General features: G+C 41.9%; 1 long non-coding RNA gene across 1 annotated transcript; it reads left to right on the forward strand.

The window, feature by feature from the left end:
- Positions 1-1,750: 1,750 nt before the first annotated feature.
- Positions 1,751-4,323, forward strand: LOC140393531 (uncharacterized). Its single transcript, XR_011935650.1, has 2 exons — positions 1,751-1,928; positions 3,820-4,323. It is a non-coding gene; the product is annotated as an uncharacterized lncRNA (long non-coding RNA).
- The last annotated feature ends 1,346 nt before the right edge of the window (positions 4,324-5,669 follow it).

Genomic DNA, 5,669 nt, shown 5'->3' on the forward strand with positions numbered 1-5,669 from the left:
CCATGTGCTGAGGGGATGTAGTTTTTTGTAACAAAAGAGGTTGTGGGTTTTATTCCGAACTGGGGGACAAAATGGAGGTTAAGTACTATGCAAAGGATAAGGAAAGAAAAGTGCTGTCCCAGAAATGATATTTAGCTCAGCTGGCTGGAAAGCTGGTTTGCGATGCAGAGCGCGGCCAACAGCAAGGGTTCAATTCCAGCGCCGGCTGAGTTTATTTATGAGTTTATTCAATTCCAGCCCCGCCTTCTCAACCTTGCCCCTCACCTGAGGTGTGGTGACCCTCAGGTTAAATCACCACCAGTCAACCCTCCCCCTCGAAGGGGGAAGCAGCCTATTGTCATCTGACTATGGCAGCTTTGTATGTCAATTTGTCCAACAGAACAAGCAACGTTTTAGAACATAGAACATACAGTGCAGAAGGAGGCCATTCGGCCCATAGAATCTGCACTGACCCATTTAAGCCCCCACTTCCACCCTATCCCCGTAACCCAATAACCCCTCCTAATCGTTTTGGTCACTAATTGGGCAATTTATCATGCCCAATCCACCTCACCTGCACGTCTTTGGACTGTGGGAGGAAACCGGAGCACCCGGAGGAAACCCACGCAGACACGGGGAGAACGTGCAGACTCCGCGCAGACAGTGTCCCAGCAGGGAATCGAACCAGGGATCCTGGCGCTGTGAAGCAACAGTGCTAGCCACTTGTGCTACCGTGATGCCCATTTTTGAAATATTAGGGGTGACAATAACAGGATATTATGTTGGGAACAGAAACTACTGCTTTCTGGCAGAGTAAGTTGGCGCGGAGAAATTACATGGCAATACCAATAGACAAGATTCACGTTTCCCAGCACTTCTGTAATAATGGCTACATCACAAATATACTTCAGCTGTACCAAAGAAAAATAAATCACATCTGGATTTGAATCACAAGATGCCTGCGGACTACAAGCCTGTCATCAGCTGCGGACTAGGAATTTACAGGAAAGCAGCTGCTCACTTCTATAAGACTATAAGATGTAGGATAGTGAACAGTACAATATTCTGCTCCAATCCATAAAATCTGGACAGGATGCCAATGTCAAATCTTCACATAATGTTCTTATTGACTTGCAAGCTCTGTCAGGTGCAGTAATTGCCCAGGATATAACATTTCCCAGGGCACAGAAAACGTTAATCCAAAATAAATAGGGGAAGTAAAACTAGAGGACATGGGTGCAAACCAGTAAACGATTAAGTTGAGATCACCGTCAGAAAATTCTTCAAGGACAGAGTTAACTTCAGGTACATTATTGGAAGCACAAGACAATGGGATCATTCGAGAAACAATTGGGCGCCACATTGAAGGGAGGGCATTAAGACCTCTCTGACTGGATGGCCAAGTGATCTTACTCACCTGTAATTATGTTGTGGTCATGTGACCTTGACCTCTGTCCCTTAAATACAGGTGTTCAAACATTGCTAACCAAGGTTGCCAGGTAATGTAACAGCAGACATGCGAGCCTGGCGCCCACTGTATGTACTGCAGGATTTTGCTTGCAGCCGTTACCAGGATACCTGAAATATATCTGTTCTTATTCAGCTGGCTCTGGTTGAATCTGGCTGTAGCATTGTCAACATTCACAATTCACTTGCAAGTTGCAGAAGGTTTTTTTTTAAGTGCACGTGATTCATGGAGCAACCTAGATTTTAATTCAATGTGAGAGCAGCAAATTTGCAACACATGTTGTTACGCTGCCTAATGCACACAAAACAATTAGCTACACAGAGCAACCGTTGCAATTTGACAGGACATTTTACAAATTATTTGGTAAAGTTGATCTCCCGCAGAATTTCAGGAAGTGCTTTAGCATGATTCCACACTCGTCTTCACCTTCTATTTGGCGTTGGACGGAACATTACACCTTCAGAATGAAGAAGCAATTCAGGTTTTTTTCTTGTTTTCAAAATTTATTCCGGGATATTATTGTGTAAAAGTAAATCTCATTGGTATTTACGACACATTCATAGCTTAGTTCTAGGAGGTAGAACGATAAAACATAATGACAGGTTCAGGAAATGGTTGTGAGTAGTAAATGCTGAGGGCTGGATTTAGAGCCCTCGCCAGGAGTCCAGAACAGAGACAGGTGGGTGTTAAAAATAACACCAAAAAAGTTTCCCGGCTGAATCTTGCTCCTGGCCAGTTTCTTTGAAGTGGAATGGGAGTAGGGTAAACGATTAATAACAATAATAATCTTTATTAGAGTCATAAGTAGGCTTACATTAACACTGCAATGACGTTACTGTGAAAATCCCTAGTCGCTACACTCCGGCGCCTGTTCGAGTACAGAGAGGGAAAATTTAGAATGTCCAATTCACCTAACAAGCACGTCTTTCGGAACTTGTGGGAGGAAACCGGAGCACTCAGTGCAAACCCACGCAGACACGGAGAGAAAGTGCAGACTCTGCACAGACTGTGACCCAAGCTGGGAATCAAACCCGGGACCCTGGCGCTGTGAAGCAACAGTGCTAACCACTGTGCTACCGTACCAATAAACCAATTGAGAGTCACTTATGACCAACTGAAGACGGTCGAGTTCAATTTTCCAATTGGTCTCTACGTTCCCAGGGCAACGGATGCCAGTTTAGCAGCATCCCAGTGGCTACAAAGGCCATTTTTATTTCTAACTTAAAAGGAGTACAGCTGCATTTTGAATGCCCTTCTCCCACACTTCCCTGTGAGTTCACACTATGGCCATCAATTGGCTATTTTGGGGAAAATTGATGTGGCAGTGAGCCAAGTTCTTAAATTGCTCCAATCCAAATAGTGAAGGTACTCTTATGGTGTCATGGGGCTGGGAGTCCCACGATATTGACCAAGCATTGATGAAAGTGGTCAGAACGAGGGTGAATGTGGGTGGTGGATGGGGTGTTAATTAAGTGAGTTGTTTTGTCCAGATGGTTTTGAGCTTCTTGGGTATTGTTGGAGCCGCACTTATCCAAACAAGTGGAGATTATTCCATCAGACTCGTGATTTGTGCCTTGTAAATGGTGGAAATGCTGTGGGGAGTCAGCCTCTGACCTGTTCTAGTAGCCACAGTATTAATGTTGCTAGTTCTGACCAATGGTAACTCCGAGGATGATGATGATGGGAAATTCAACAATGGTAATGCCATAGAATCACAAGGAGAAGTACATAGACTCTCTGTTGCTGCAACAGTCAATACTCAGCACTTGTTTGGAATGAATGTTCCTTATCTCTTATCAGTACAAACTTTGGCATTGTGGACACAGTTTGCTTTATTATCTGAAGAATTGCAAATGGATCTGGATACTAGCACACAAAATAGTTGGACCTAGACACTGCCCTGAAGAACTCTTGCAAAGATGTCATTCTGCTAAGATGATCGGCCTCCAACAACCACATTAATCTTCCTTTGTGTTAGAATTGACTCCAGCCAGTCGAGAATTTTCTCCCGATCCGAATTGGCTTCAAACCTACTACGCTTGCCAGTCCATTTTCCCAGTCATTATTATGATGGGGAAACAGGGATGGAGTAGCCAGCATTTATTTGTCAACTTCCATTGTTTTTAATACCATAGCAAGACACAAAATAATTATGGAAAAAGTTTGAAATTGTGCTGGAGTACAAGAGAGTGTGTAAATTCAACAACTGAGCTGAAAACAAAACTAGGTGCAGACTAACATCTTCATATAGAAAGCTTTAGTTAAGTCAGAATTACAATCTAAGTGAGTCATTTAGGGCTATTCTATTCACAAAGGTGAAAGCGGTTTCTCAAGTTAAAATGCTATTTAAAAAATTTGATTTCAATTCTCAGTCAAAGACGTTGGACTGGATTCTCCCGTTCCTGAGTCTAAGTGCTGACGCCAACGGAGGATCCATGAAGTTTTGCCAGAAGAATCGGCGCCACACCCGGATGGGCCCGCTAATGAGATGCGAATGCGGTTGCAACTAAGCATGGCTTGCGTCGTAATTATGCCGTTTTCGAGGGGGCGGAGCATAGCAATTCAGCATCAAACCGCCGCCTGCCGCGATTTCAGCGTCGGAAGTTATTCTCCGCCCGATCGCACGCCCAGATTTCGGCGTCGATCACCGTAGAATCCCACCCGTTGTATTTTACTGAATCTGTCAATTTGGACCTTATCCCAGTTCATTCCAGTTGTCAGTATAGCTGATGTGGAAGTGAAGCTTAATTTCTACTATCATTACCAATTATTGTCCTGTTTCATTAAATCTTCATGTGATTATTTGTAGAACACGTTATTGACAAATAAAGTTCCACTTCATCAAAGCACAGCGATATATTCGTTGACAAAATCAATTTAATTGTCTATATTCATGAATTGTCTTTCTTTCTGTAGCACAAAAGTTTTTATGGATGAGTTAGAAATAATTACATGGATTTGTGATGGATATTACACTGTCCGCAGAATTCAGTTTAGAATAAGGACCTGTATAAGCAGCAAAAATTAATACACCAAGTGTTTCAATTCAAAGTGGAATAAAAACATTTCAGCAGAAAGGTTTTTCAAAAGTCAACACCAGCTGCAAAAACTTTAGCTGACCCCTAGGATAATTAAGTCATCCCAGGGCTTAAGAAAGATCCTTGAGAATTGACAGCCCATAGATTCTTCAAATCACCTGCCTGCAATTATAACCACAAGCCAGAGGCGCGGGAAGGTACATAGAGATAGCAAGTAGAATAAATAAAGCAAACTTCCTTCTTAGATATATAAACTTTGACACTTAAGATACCGCCATTTGGAATAGCGGCTATCTGGACATCTATATAGTTAAGAATCTTGAAACATTAAAAATAGGCAAACATAGAGATGTGTCGCCAGCAATTCCCTGTTCGACCATATATCTTAAACATCTGACGTTCAAGCTGACACTAAGAACATTAAATCACAATTTTTGTTGATAAACAACAAACCAAGCTATTTGGCTATAGGAAATTGCCCAGTGGGGGAGATAAGACACAGGGAAGGCTATACACTAAATAGGAAGAAATGTGTATATAAAGAGACAGATTCACAGAATCGCTACTCACTCTCTCTCTCCTGCTAAGAGTACGTCAAAGTTCTGTCCCTCAGCCTACTTCGTCAAACAAAGGCCATTGTGGTTTTTGTAAGTATGTTTCTATCAAACTTCTTAGATATGTATTAGAAATTGATTTGAGATACTATAGGATTTTCCATGTTTAGATGTACCCTTCTCTTAGAGAAGTTAGTTTTTTAACAGATAACAAAGGATTATTAATCAATTCATATTTTTAACTCTGCAATTCTGTATGTATAAATTGGGAGTATTTTAGAACAAAATACTATTAGAAATAAACTGTGCAGTCTTACTCTCAATACGTTTTAGATCCTAGACACTCATTAGGAAGTCTTAAATGACTAGGATCCACGACCGACAGAGGTAGGAGGTTTAGTCATGAGTGACGTATCCGAATATCGTCCATTAGAACGTAACTGAAATCCTGTCTCAAAAGTTGTGAAAGCTCGTGAGAGCTATTTGGAGCCTTAACAGAGAAACAGATTTTACTCTTTTGGTGGCTTAGCCTGATATAGGCTTGTAAGGTAGTGCCTTCGGATCCAGAATACCTAAACCGTTCACAGATTTAATAGGTCACCGCATTCCCCGTTTCCCGGCTCGAGTGTC

This window comes from Scyliorhinus torazame, chromosome 17 (genome assembly GCF_047496885.1).
Source record: "Scyliorhinus torazame isolate Kashiwa2021f chromosome 17, sScyTor2.1, whole genome shotgun sequence".
Taxonomy (NCBI): domain Eukaryota; kingdom Metazoa; phylum Chordata; class Chondrichthyes; order Carcharhiniformes; family Scyliorhinidae; genus Scyliorhinus; species Scyliorhinus torazame.